The sequence below is a fragment of the Astatotilapia calliptera genome, chromosome 23 (assembly GCF_964374335.1).
Source record: "Astatotilapia calliptera chromosome 23, fAstCal68.1, whole genome shotgun sequence".
NCBI lineage: Eukaryota > Metazoa > Chordata > Actinopteri > Cichliformes > Cichlidae > Astatotilapia > Astatotilapia calliptera.
In genome coordinates this window covers 43,259,758-43,272,586 of record NC_137443.1, presented here as the reverse complement: position 1 = coordinate 43,272,586, position 12,829 = coordinate 43,259,758, and the positions used below count along the sequence as shown (strand labels likewise).

At 41.0% G+C, this 12,829-nt stretch overlaps 1 protein-coding gene and 1 long non-coding RNA gene across 2 annotated transcripts in view; both read right to left on the bottom strand.

Annotated features, from left to right (window-relative positions):
• LOC113017716 (NACHT, LRR and PYD domains-containing protein 12-like) overlaps positions 1 to 12,829 on the bottom strand; it is a 1,242,929-nt gene that overhangs the window by 1,051,629 nt on the left and 178,471 nt on the right. The gene's annotated exons all lie outside the window — the stretch shown is intronic.
• On the bottom strand, positions 12,204 to 12,765 carry LOC145423999 (uncharacterized). The gene is made up of 2 exons (XR_013904947.1): positions 12,653 to 12,765; positions 12,204 to 12,316 (listed from the first exon to the last, which is right to left on the bottom strand). It is a non-coding gene; the product is annotated as an uncharacterized LOC145423999 (long non-coding RNA).

Genomic DNA, 12,829 nt, shown 5'->3' with positions numbered 1-12,829 from the left:
TTTGCGAGCCGTGTGTAAATTATCAAAGGACCCTTTATGCAGGCAGCTCAGATGCAAGTGAGTTTATTCATCACATGGTGATACAAACAGAAATGGCGAAGGTGAGCATGGAAACTAAGCAAAAACCTAAAAACTAATAGTACACGAATATGAAGAATTACACGAAGGGAAGACGAAAACACGGAACACAAGGGGTGGGAGCAAAGCACCACAACACATCACTATATAGACAGTTACACAGAGGGAGACACAGAAGGCAACAACACAGGGCGGAACAAATGGACAGAGAAGACTAAACACAGAACAGAGTGCACAGAGAAACAAGGGGGGCAGGGAATCAAAACCTAGGAAGCATAGAATAACTCACAAACGACATAATACAAAAATCACAAAGAACTGAAACCACCAGCTCAGGAGACCCAGGACCCTGACAGCTACATAGACAAACCAGCAACTAACAGAGGCAAACACAACGTGGACCTTGTAATAATAATAATAATGATAATAACTTTATTTATAAAGCGCTTTCAAACAAAGTGCTGTACAACTAAAGAGATAAATAAAATAAAAGCGATACATAGCAATACAGGTAAAAGACACAATACAAGTTAAAAACAATAAAAATGTAAAAACTAAAAGCCATAGAATTAAGACATGTAGGATCGGGTGAACAAATGTGTCTTCAACTTGGTTTTAAAAACCTCCACAGAGCAGCCTGCCGAATATCTTGTGGGAGGTTGTTCCACTGAAACGGGGCATGAAAAGAAAAAGCTCTCCAATTGTCTTTTTTCTGGCTCTAAGAACTTTTAGAAGACCAGAGTCCTGAGATCGGAGAGCACGAGATGGAACATAAAGGTGTAAAAGGTCGGAGAGGTATGAAGGTGCCAATCCGTTTAAAGCCTTGTAGGTGAGCAGCAGGACCTTAAAATCTGCTCGAACCTGACAAGGTAGCCAGTGAAGACATCTCAGAACAGGGGTAATGTGCTCAAATTTCCCAGTTCTTGTTAAAATGCGAGCAGCTGCATTTTGCACCAACGCCAGAATCTCAGGTTAAACCTCACAAAACTTTAACAACCACCAAACAGCTGAAACAGTAAATGAGAGCAGGAACACGGATTCTGCACAAAGACGTAAACACAAAGCTCAGAGCCGCCGACACATCAGAATCAGTGAGATGTCGCCTTTCTCACCCGATGGCACGGACACGGTCGGGGCTGAAAGCCGACAGCTCGCTGATTCTGATGTTTCGGCGGCTCCGAGCTTTGTGTTTACGTCCTTTTTACGCTGATTCTAAAGCTGTTAGTTTTATCTCTCTCCAAACAATATTGACTGAACCAGCAGCAAAAGAAGATCCAAACTACGCTTCACATAAACATCGTCATGAACTCACTCTGACTTTTGCTGTTTTGCTTCCACCAGGATAAAATCACACGTCATGCACAGCTCTCTCTCTCTCTCTCTCTCTCTCACACACAGTTTCCTGTCTAAAAATCTGTTTTCTGCATTATTCGCTTGCTTGTTACGCACAAGTCTACCGTTGTTTACAGCGCTGTCGGCCGCTGTTTTTTTCCTTTTACTTACTTCCGAAAAGAAAACCTAATTTCTGCCGTTCAACAGGCTTCTGAACAAATTTAAACTTTTTAAAATGATGCAAATTGCAAAACGCTGTGTCTGTCATAAAACCGCTGTAACTTCAGAGGTAATGTTCATATGTCGATTAATGGTTTTCTTTCGTTTTTGATCTACTGTAGAATATTTTTATAAAACCACCTTCATGTTTTTCTGTTTTATCTTCAGCTACTTTGACACAAAGGCCTCTGCTGTGATGCTCACACCTTTGATAAAGTCTTGCGAGTGTCAGCTTCCTTTTTATAGATACAAAAATATGTAAATGTACTGATCTGAATTATAATATTTCTGACTATCTGAGGCAAAATTTCCCAGATTCAAATCGAATTGAATCGAATCGTGGATCGAATTGATTCAGGACCTTGTGAATCGGAATCAAATCGATTCTAGAATTCAGTGACGATACCCTGCCCTATTTGCGACCATGTCAACATCCAGTCCAGGCTTTTTCAAGATTGGTACTACCACAGCTGATTTAAAACATTCAGGAAAGACTCAATGAAGTATTTAAAAGAAACAGGTTGTAGGGTCCTAATGCTGACCACAGTTCCTTTATAGCCCAGGCTGGTAGAGGATCCAAAGAACAGGTTGTACATCGAGCTGCTTTTACAACCTTCCTTAATCCAGAAAGGGAAATAGAGATGGACCAATGCGATATTACGTATCGGTCCATCTCTATTTCTATTAATTTACGTCAGTATCGATACTGATTTTGTATGTATTTTGAAGGATTTGAACCAAAGGCAAAAAATACCATGAGCAAAAAATACCATGAGCAAAAAATGGCAGTCATGATTATAAAATAGGGAGGTTTCTTCTTTTTTAACATAGGTTAAACTCTTTAAATAAAACAACAAGTTTATGGGCTTTCTTGTTATTCACAAGTTTCAGCGATTTAGCCCAGAGTCTAAAGTCATTCAGCCATCTGTTTATACATGGTTTAGCTTTAAAGTATCTGCATTTGTGAAGAAAAATTTTCCCATTAACAAAATCGTCCTAATCAACAGGTCAAAATCTGCATTCTCAGCAAGTATTCCAAATTTTATTACTGTCACCGTCAAATGTGGTAACTGAATTCTCCTGGACTGTAGCCAGCTCCACATGTCAGTCCAGAAGGAGTGCACTGATTCACAGTTGAAAAACAAGTGATCCAGACTTTCAATATCATTTTCACAAAATGTGCAGGCGTTCACATCTAAGTTAAATTTCTGTCCTAAGAATTCATTGGTTGGATAAACCTCATTAATGATTTTAAAGTGAACCTCTTTTACTTTAGGGGAAAGAGGAAGTGAAATATACTTTTTTCTTATCGCCTTAACCTCCATGGTCTCAAATTCTTTAAGGATATAATTTCTTTTAACCAGATTAGGGCAAATGTCGTTGATCAAAATATTCCTGATCACTTTGTTTGTAAACCTGCTGTCACCAAATTCAGCTCCAGCTATGCAGAGCTGCCTCAGTCCAGGAGAAATTTTAGACTGCACAATATCTTCTTTTATCCTTGATCTCAAAGGGACTGGGATGGCTTTCACTAGGGATTTATATCTCTTAACAGTACATCTTACATCAAATTTCTCACAAAACGTATCATGTTTTAATAAGACCCCATTATCATCCGTAAAATGAGCTACAGCCCAAATCCCTTAAGATCTTCCAGTAGAGAAGGACCTGCTGATGGAAAGCTGAGAGTTTAACAGGTAACGAACTGCAATCAAAGTCACAACGTAACAAAAAGTCTATTCCACCCATTTTGCCAAAAAATCACATTGGGAATAATGTTCCAAAAGGAATTTTTATTCCTAATGAAAGATCTTAACCATTTCAATTTTAGTACACCATTCATAACATCAAAGTCAATGGCATTAGCCCCACCCTCTTCATAATTCTTAATCATATCATTTTTCTTTATATAATGACATTTGTTCCTCCATATGAACCTAAAATTAAGATTATTTATAGATTTAATTAGTTTTGGAGATATGGGCAGAGAAAAGGCTGGATAGATTAGTCTGGACAGACTGTCCATTTTGGTTAGCAAGATTCTCCCAAACAGAGTTATGTCCCTTTGCAGCCACCTGTTTAAAATTGACTTACACTTTTCTATATTGGCACAGATATTCTTATTTTCTGTTGATGTCTTATCCTTGCAAATTACAATGCCCAGATACTTAACCTCTTTTTTTGATCTGTATATTATCTATTGCTTGCAGGGGACACTCATGCAGAGCTAGAATTTCTTATTCATTAATATTCAGCTGCAGGCCAGAAGCTTTGGAGAAGTGGTTGATCACCTGTAAGGCTAAAGGAATCTGGTCCTCGTTTTTTAGAAACAGGGTGGTATCATCTGCGAGCTGACTGATTATTATCTGTTCACCCATCACAGTTAACCCCTCAATGTGACTGTTTTTAATCAAAATAGATAACTCAGCAACCATGATGAACAGAAGTGGTGAGCTGCTACATCCCTGCCGTATCCCTCTATTAACCTCAAACCTTGAACATGTACCATGTTCTAGCAAAACAGAGCTGTTAATGTCATTATATAGCATCTCTATAACATTGATAAATTCCTGTCCAAAACCAAAAGACTGCAGAGTTTTGAATATGAACGTATGTTCAACTGAGTCAGATGCTTTGTAAAAATCTAAGAACAGGATGTATCCTCTCTCTTGTGTCACGATGAGTTGTGTGGCTGTCAGTGGCTGGACCCACGTGCAGGACTCAGAGACAAAACATTAACTTAAACGACAGCTTTATTTGCTGGTGAGTCACCCTTGGCGATACATAAACAACAACTTAAACTAACTAGACTGGAGATGATGAAGGTAGACGACAACGAATACACACACAACAAACGTGGAGGACGCAACAACTGGCAGAGAAAAACACAGGGCTTAAATACATACTGAGGTGATTAGGGAATGTGAAACAGGAGGAGAACACAGCTGGGACTCATCAGACATGACAAGACAAGGGGCGGCAAAACTCAACACATTGACATAGTACACAGACTTTCAAAGTAAAACAGGAAACTGAACAGACGTGGACTAAACTAGGGGATACAGTGACAGAACAAGAGACACACTGACAGAGATGACTGTATACTAACAGAAGTAACACAGAACCACGACCTAAGAAGGAGAACACAAGAAATGCCAAGGACCTAGGGAGTTAGGAATACTAGCGACAAAAATCAAACCCAAGAGAATCAAAACACATCATGAAATCAAAGATAACTAATACAAACAGAAAAACACTGAGTCCACAGACTCAGGACCGTGACATCTTGGATTATTTCACTGTACTCAAGGAGGTCCAAAACCAGCCCAATATTGTTATGAATTAGTCTTCCTTTCAAAAAACCTGATTGTGTTTCACTGATAATGTTTGAGATGCCTTTCTTTAGCCTCTCAGCTACAGCTCCAGACAGGATCTTATAGTCAGTGTTTAAGGTGATGGGTCTTAAATTGTCTAAAATTCTTTTATCCTTACCCGATTTAGGGATCAGGGTTATCAGCGCTTGTTTCATGCTCGGCATCAGTTCTTTTTTTCTCTATCGATTCCTTTAATGCATCAAACAATAAAGTTCTTAGGTCCTTCCAGAAGAATTGATAAAAATTAGTAGTGAGTCCATCTGTCCCTGGGGACTTGTTTAATGCCATTTTCATGACCACCAAATCCAGTTCCTCAATTTGGCGGCCGCTACTAAGTTTTAAAATTACTCATACTAATCTTTCTGGGTCACAAAATAAACTTTTAACATATTTTCAGGCGAGAAAGTAGCTGTGTAAACATCAAATATCTGCTCGGTTTATCAAAATACCGCATATTTGCAAAAGTGCTTCGACGTTTTCGGAGACGTCTGCTACCCACCAGCACTATAGCCAGCCGGGAGCTCGAGGGTCACTGAAGCCACCGAGAACGGCACAACTCCCGGCACATCATTTTCAGATCACCGCGGACTTTCGCTACTCAGGTTAAACGTGATATATAAGTCCAGGGCCGTGCAGAGACGTTTAAAGGGGCGGGTGCTCAAAGTTAAAAAGGGGCACATTGAACCAGGCTGAATAACAACAACACACATTCATCAACAATCTAATATGGAAAGGGCAGGGCTGTGTTGATCTGAGACTGTAGACATTAAAAAGTCCACAGGAGAGATGGTAGCTGATTAAACAAGTGTCATGAGATAATAACAAAATGCAAAGATTGGTGACAGCGCTTGGAACCATAAGGCAACGAAAAACTGTGACATAAACTCGGCTCTGCCTGTGAATCACTCTTTGCTTCTCTTCTTCCTTCCATCCCATCATTTCATATATCACTCTCCACTTGCTGTCTATCTGAGAACAAGGCACAACTTGCTATTGCAATAAACTATAATCTAATTATCCACACCTAACAACTCTTGCACTTAATCTATAATAAAATGATGACAGAAAAATGTTATAGCACTGCCTTTAGTAGCCTCACACAGCTCCTACTGTTTCCTCCTCATGTCCTTACCAGCCATGTCTGCACAATGTTATATCATGAGTAATAATTTTTTTAAATCCAGCTAAATAAAACACACACATGCACACACAGTGACATTTTAGACCTTCTTCAGAATACTGTATATACTATGGGCATCATGGTGCTGATCCAGAATCCTTACATTATTATTCATTACTAGAGCTACAATAATAAAGCAATGAGGAGGGGGAAGTAATAAATATGAAATAATGTATTTATGATGATTGCATTTGTTTCACTATCCACTCTGTGCAGGGCAAAGCTTATTACATTTTTAAACTGCAGAGATACAATCATTTTACTGCTGTAAAATCCAAATTTTGTCTTATTAAATATATAAATCTAATATAATCTGCTTCTTAATGTATGTTCTTTAAAATACAGTGTGTGTTTTTTAATATATTATAATTATAATAATTATTATGTGGACATGCATATTAGATCGTTTTTAGTGAAATATAATCCCCTCAGAAAGGCAGGAAATGCTCTGTAACTTACTTTAAAACTAAATATGTTCTAAATACTTTAAAACTAAATATGTTCTAAATACTTTAAAACTAAATATGTTCTAAATACTTTAAAACTAAATATGTTCTAAATACTTTAAAACTAAATATGTTCCCTGAAACGGTGACAGAGCTACAGACCCATGACAGCCTTACCCAGTGAGCCAGCAGCTGTGACCAGCACTACTTGTGCAGTTAATAAAAGGACAGGTAATGTTTGTCACGCTGTTGCACACACAGCACGCTCGTTTGTTTCAGTTCGTCAGTTGCAACAAGACAACTTACCAACGTGTACGTAATAAGCCAATACTCCTGTGTGCTACACACTACAGTGTACGCTGTACAGCTACTTACTGGGTTTGTCGCATCAGTCTGTGTCTCTGAGTTAACTTGTGTTTCTCTTACAGCTCCGGACCGCAAAAGATGCGCGTGCTCTTTGTGAGCTCGTTCCCGGCTCGTAACCAGCGCGTTCTGCCGTCGAGGGCGATCATTGGTTAAATGTGATCATGTGACTGATGCAAGCCAGATCCTTTTATTTAGCAAAACTATGATTAATAGTTAAATATTATTGTTGAGAGGCACAGACAGGACTCCGCACGCACACACACATAAAATAAATAAATAAATAAAAATAAAAAATTTAAAAGTTGCCTCAACAAAAGGGCACTTTGGGCACTCATCAGGAAAGGGGCGGGTGCTCAAGCCCCTCTAGCCCCCCCCCCCCCTCTGCACGTCCCTGCTCTTGAGTGAGCAGTGATGATTGAGCAGTCCGTTTTATTTTGCAGATTCAAGCTGCTCTTCAAAATTTTCACCACCAGATGTCACCGGAGAGGACTGTGTTGAAAAGCTTCGAGTAATGAACAGTTTTTCAATACAAGCTTCAGTGCTTCGGAAAGCTTCATTTGGCCCTCACTACTTCCAGCATATCCAACCTTCTGAGGACCCAGCCCACGTACACCGCGAAGGCCGGGTCCTCGGGAGGATGCAGCCGATGAATTTGGACGTTTAGTTTTAAAGACGTCGTGATAAGGGCGGGTCTTACTGTGAACCTGCGCGCTCATTGGCTAATAACTTGAGATTGACAAGTCGTTATCCAATGAGCGCGCGGCTTCTCCCAACATAAAGTAGTTTCCTTTGAAAAACCAAAGTCTGATTATTTTTGCCTCCACTGACGGAGCCTGTTGTTCCCGCCACAGAGACACAGTAATGTCAGAGCGGTGTTAACACTCAGCTGCCTCAGCACAGCTCTCACTCTCCTCCTGCTCTCTCAGCTAAACTCACTTCCTCTCTACTTACAGGAAACCAGCGCTCAGAGGAGCCGACCGGCCTCACGTTTCACCCACAGACACGAATAGCGTGGAATTATTTTATGTCATAAGAAGAAACATATTCATGTTAACACTCGCCTGCCTCAGCTCCACCTTCCTCCTCCTGCTGCTCTGAACGGAGGATCAACACTTTCACTGCTCCTCCCTAAACACAGAGGATGCTGGGACTTGTAGTTTTTACCTTGTGTGATCTGTCTGTGAAGGTTCTCAGTCATCCAGGTCATCGTAGTCAAAGGAGCTTGCAATGAAAAGCGTCTGGACTTCGCATGACAAGGTGGGGCCAGGTTTCACAATGAACTCACCCGAAACTCTGGCTGATTGGGTCCCACACCCAATTTCACACCTTGGCTCAGGTGATTAGAGGATCATCAGGGGGTCCTTTTGTCCCTCTGTGGGGGGATACTCCCACTAGGGTTATATCTGGGACTCTCCACCATTTGACCTTAGAACTGAAGAAGCTTCTCGGATGAGAGGTGAAACGTCTTCAAGCAACTTAAAGAAGTCCAGACGCTTTTCTTTGCAAGCTCCTTTGACTACCTTGTGTGATATTTATGGCTGTGACACTAAATCACAGCATGAAAACTTCCTGCAAACATGTCACAGGCGATAAAAGTTTCACATTAAAGGTGAATTTATTTTTCTGTCTCATGTTCAATAAACAGTGAGCTGGGAAAACTGAAGAACAGACTTCAGACGTTCCCTGCAGAGTTTCTGCTGCTCGGTCGTCTGCATGTTGCTGAGACTGAGCTGATGATGAAGCTGTGATGGGTTTATGGCACGTTTGGTTCTGGAGAAGAGTTTTACTGCCGGTGCAGGTGAAATGATCAGAGGTTACAGCCTCTGGTTAAAGTGGAGGCAGCGATCAGGACGGCTGAGCAGCAGAGGTCTCGAGGGTCCTAAAGTGTAAAAGCATCAGTGTTAGTAACACAAAGATGACAGAATGGGATCATCCACACAACACTAACATCTAAATCCACGGCAGGAACTCTTCCAGTGTCCTGAAAAATCTGTGTGCACGATGCTGAGATTAAAATCTGTCTGCTCATCTTAATGCAATATTTACTAAAGCCTGGTAGAAGTTTTACTGATTTCCAGTCCACTTAGCAGACGTGTGGATAGGTGGTGGGTTGTAGAGCAGACTGAAAGCTTTAAGTTCATCCTCTGATTAAAAACTCAGACCCACAGATACAGGAAGTATAACCCTGGTGTAAGAAAGGAAACAGCAACACGGCAGCCATCTTTTTCCTCCCATGATGACCAGTGTCCCAGCAGAAGCTGGGGTTTGTTAGATCCTGTTCGATCCAGAGGAAACAGGCTAAAAGAGTCGATCAGGGGGGATCATGGTTTTATTATGTGCTCGTTATGATTGAAGCTCTGGTTGTGTGTTAGAGACAGAACCTGCAGATTCCTCCACTCTGCCTCCTCCTCTGCAGGAATCAGCCTCTTGGCTGGTTTTATTCACCAACGTGAATAAAATCATCAAACTAATCCAAGTTCATTGTGAAATGCCTGAAAATGGAGGAATAAATCTGTCAGTTACCGTATAAAGTTTGAGTTTGTCAGTGTTTTACACGGAGACGGTCGTCAGATGTTGAATGTTTAGCATGAATGTTCCACATCTGGAGAAACCTTCAAGATTAAAGCCAGTGAAAAGTGAAGTTTCTGCAGCAGCCGCACTTCCTGCAAATCTGTTCTTTCAAAATAAAGTGAAGAGTCTAAAATTATATTCACGACAGGTTTAAAGGTGAAGGTGGTCACATGGTTTTAGTGGAATGCCTACGTGGGCGCGTCTGAGTGATTTTGATTCAGATTCGTGCAGCGTGGAGCAGTAAACACTTGTTTTTGTTCATCTGGACTCATGAAGGATTCCAGTTAGCACATTTCCAGCCAATGAAACGTAACTACAGATGAAGACAAACACATTTAAGCTGCCTGACTCTCGAGTGTGCACAGCAAAATCTCCAGTGTTAAATTAACACTGGAGAGTGTCTATATGGGTCCACACCTCTGAGTGTTAAATACAACACTGTTGAGTGTTAAATTAACACTTTTGACAGTGTTATATGTTTAAAAGTAACCTAGTCAGTTTTGAAGATTAACAAGATAAGAGATAAGATAAGATAAGATAGAACTTTATTAATCCCTCGGGTGGGTTCCTCTGGGAAATTCGATTTCCAAAAAAAGCACAGCAACGACCGAAGTTACAGTTACAGAATTGTTATATATATATATAAATATATATATATACACACACACACACACACACACACACACACACACACACGCACACACACACGCACACACACGCACACACACGCACACACACGCACACACACACACATATATAAATACAGAAACAAATATAAATAAAATATACAAAGGGGATAAATAGAATAAATAGGAATAAAAAATAAAAATACAAGTGAATTGCACATTTCAAGTCTTGAGTCTATTGCACTGTTGACTATTTACAAAAGTATTGCACAAGGTATTGCACAGTGAGGTGCAGAGGCACTACAGCTTAGTTGTTCCCCCCTCCTTTGTCCTCCTGTTTCCCCTCCCTCTCCCCTCCAGAGAGGAGTTAAACAGTCTGATGGCGTGTGGGACAAAGGAGTTTTTAAGTCTGTTAGTTCTTGTCTTGGGGAGAAGCAACCTGTCACTGAACAGACTCTTCTGGTTGTTTATGGCCGTGTGCAGAGGATGCCTGGCATTGTCCATAATGTCCATCAGTTTCTTTAATGTCCTTTTCTCTGCCACTGTCACCAGAGTGTCCAGCTTCATGCCGACCACAGAGCTAGCCCTCCTGATCAATTTCTCCAGCCTGGAGAAATGGCTAACACTGAGCAGTGCTGATTTTCTAACACTGGAAAATAACTCAAAATGTTAGAAATATTCTACACCCCCCCCCACTGTGAACATGAATTGAATATTCAGAAGACATTTGTTTAAATAGTTCTACAAATCGGAGCTGTTGGTGTGTCCTTGGATTGTGTGGTAATAATATTAGAGCCTGCAATCTTTCTTACTGAATCTCTACTATGAGTCATGTTACCTGAGATTAATTCTATGTTTACCTGTCAGCCTGGACGAATGTGCTGTGTGAAGGAAATTAAATTAAATCAGATCTGAACTGCATACAGTTAAGGAACCTGTTCATATTTGATTGAAATATGAACCAGTGATTTTTTTTGATTGCTGATTCCAAGAGAGTCTTTGTGGAAATCCTGTTTGGCTTTTTGTTATTTTAATTGTCTTTTTCTGTTTTCCAGAACAGTTCTCCACAGTCGCTGTCCACATGGGTCAGTGGGACCAAGAAGCACTCTGCTAATGTGGGACTCTGACCAGCAACATCCAGCAAGACCCAGACAGCGTTTTCTATCTCCCAGCTGGAGTTTTTGTTTGTCTGTGACTAGGGATGGGTATCGAAAACCGGTTCTTGTGGAGAACCGGTTCCCACTGTTTCAATTCCTTGGAACTGTTTGCCATTTTTGCAAACGATTCCCTTATCAATTCCAGTCGCCCCGAATGACGTCACCACATTGCGGAGCATCATTTACCTGGCAGGAAACACGGCGCCTAAGCGGCTCAAACGCTCAAAAGTTTGATTATACTTTACGAGAACGGATGACAACAGGGGAACTTGCAATACTTGCAAAGTGGATATTTCATTTAAGGGAGGAAACACTACGAATATGCAAAAGCATTTGCTCACAAAAGACGCGATGACCTTAAATGAATCTCGTGAATCTCAACCCAGCAGCAGCGGTAACGTTTGCACGTCCTCTCCCGTTAATGCGGCAGGTAAATAATCAACTAACAGTGCATATTATGTTAGCGCGATCTGCCTTATTACAAAACCTGCTATTACTGTGCATTTAGGTGACCATGATGAGAGAGACAGAGTCTGGCTGGCTCAGGTGCTGGCAGTTGTTGCTGCAGTCTACCGGTGTCCTTTCAGGCCAGGATAGACGAAGCAGTGACTAAGTTTGTGGTAAAAGGTTTGCACCCATTTGCCACAGCAGATGCCCCTGATTTTCGGTAAGTGAATGTGTTTAATTGTAGGCAGGGTGTAATGGAGGAGGTCACTTTAAGAGGGATGGACTTGACCTCCTGACTATGAATGATGTAGATGATAAGGTGCTGACTCTATGAATCCACAATCTCAACAGGGTTGTCCGATAAGAACAGATGGCGTATCCACAAAATCCACTGCCACTCAGGTATCTGCCGTTCACTCATTTATTAACAAGAATCCGAAGCACACATCCATAATGTGAGTGAGGGGATTTAACAGGCTGTAAAATGCTATATGCCGTGTGGTGAGTGATGGTGTGGTTTCTGTTGGAAAGAACATAAAAGTCTTCCATAATTATGTGAACAGAGTGAATTAAATGTGTAATACAACAATACAAACAATACTGGATAGTGGAACATTCAACCAAAATAAGGGAGTGTCAACAAATGCTAATTTTACTATTTACATAAATCCTAACTAGGCACTTTACATCAGAGCTAACATGAGAAATTAGTGACGGTCCCTTAATGACCGCACGGCAGAGGCTGCTTCGCAGTAAACGGCAGTAACAATCGGTAAACAAAGTATGCGCCAAGGATTAAACAAGGGAGGATAATGGCCGCAGCAAAGAACAAACACGATAAAACACAGAAACTTACAGTCTCATGGACGCACACCGCTAACAGCATTAGAAGGAACGAAAATCCACACGGTGAGTAAACTCTGCTGACTCTTCCCACCTGCAGCTCCGACCGAACTCTCTGCGTCGACGTGTGCGTAGTGATGAGGTAGAATTGTGTCTTCTGATTGGCGAAGAGAATGGGTTGCCTCACCGC